Consider the following 1495-nt stretch of genomic DNA (forward strand, 5'->3'; position numbering starts at 1 on the left):
AGATCCTACTGTGAGTACTCCAACTGATACAGCTTTAAGGGTACGGAAGATGAGCAGAATATAAGAAGGTGGATGATGTATAGTTACAACTTCTCCTCTCATTCACAAATTACATCCCCGATCCTGCTAGCTCTAAGGCAACTTAATAGAACATTGCACCGAATGACTCGAGGAATTCATTAGGACATTTACAATTAGTCCTGCTACTCTGAGCAAGACACGGCAGAGAGAATAACAAAAGGTAGGTACAACAGTAAGTGCTAATTTAATGCTTTGGTATCTCTTCCTCGTCTACTGTCTCAAAAATACAGCATTTCGCAGATGACTTTATATGGTGAACATTCAGAATTGAAGGAGTAATACTAAGCACTTAATTAGTAGCACAATTTGTTTCTAAACAATTGTTCTGCTAGCATGCGCGATGTCTCTAGTATATTACAACAGGCTATACGTCTCATTTTCTCTAATTACATATGAGGTCGCTTTCAAAACTACCACATAACTACTTAGGTAATAAAAGAAGAAGTTTATCCAACTACTCTAAGAACTAGCAACTTTCAACCCGGGCCGACAGTCCGAATATTTAAACAAATTAGCCATGCTCTACGAAAACGTTGCGAGTTCTTAAGCTTGACACTTACGCTCAGTCACCCCGGCCGGCCAAGCGATTTTCACAACTCTCATCGGCCGCCTGTACGTGTACAGAGAAAACTGACCGTCCAGTCGTTGTCTTTTCGACCGAAATCGTCCGGCGAACTGAACGTGAGTGTCGACACTAAGATTATAATAGTTTATAAAACGTTGAATTATTGCGATCTCGGCTACGCTCCAATTAGACTTCTTTAGGCCACCTTCCAACCATCCCGCTGTCGATTTTATGTTTGAAGAAGCTGTTGCGAAACTCTGGCCGTCAAAGCGAGCATCTACGACAAACAAAGTTGTAAACTAAAACCCGTCAGAAAAGGTAGCGAGATGTACGAATTAAGCGACAAACCTTTCTAGTGTTATCTTCATGCTCGAGCGGCCAATCTCAAGTTGTAGAAGCGAATGTAATCCTCGGAACCACTGGCAATCTCCGATGAAGTTTCCCCGTTCTTAAGACGTAAGATGTGCGATAGAGTCCCCAAATTGACTGAATGTAACCACTTTTATATTATTAATAATGATTTTCTTTGTTTAAAGCCTTTCAATCATCAATAATGATTAGTTTTTATTTAAATTAAATTTGAGAGATTTTAAAAAAAAATGAGGTTAGGACAACATTCAAAGCTATTGGAACTACCACGAGTAAGTTTGAACTACTTCATCCAGCAATGTTTTGGGACACTTGTGGCACTGTATATAATGTATTGTGTGCGTCCAGTTGCTTGTTGCCACTGAATTTTCCGTCTGGTCCTGCAGCTTTAAATGGGTTGAAAGCGTTCACCTCCCATCTCAAAGATCCCTCGGAAAACACTTTATTTTCCAGTCGATCGGCCTTACACTGACCCCCTAT

General features: G+C 40.3%; 1 long non-coding RNA gene across 1 annotated transcript; it reads right to left on the minus strand.

Annotated features, from left to right (window-relative positions):
* Positions 1-246: 246 nt before the first annotated feature.
* On the minus strand, positions 247-1263 carry LOC116162214. The gene is made up of 2 exons (XR_004143515.1): positions 995-1263; positions 247-923 (listed from the first exon to the last, which is right to left on the minus strand). It is a non-coding gene; the product is annotated as an uncharacterized LOC116162214 (long non-coding RNA).
* Between the last annotated feature and the right edge of the window lie 232 nt (positions 1264-1495).

This window comes from Photinus pyralis, unplaced genomic scaffold, assembly GCF_008802855.1.
Source record: "Photinus pyralis isolate 1611_PpyrPB1 unplaced genomic scaffold, Ppyr1.3 Ppyr1.4_LG10, whole genome shotgun sequence".
NCBI lineage: Eukaryota > Metazoa > Arthropoda > Insecta > Coleoptera > Lampyridae > Photinus > Photinus pyralis.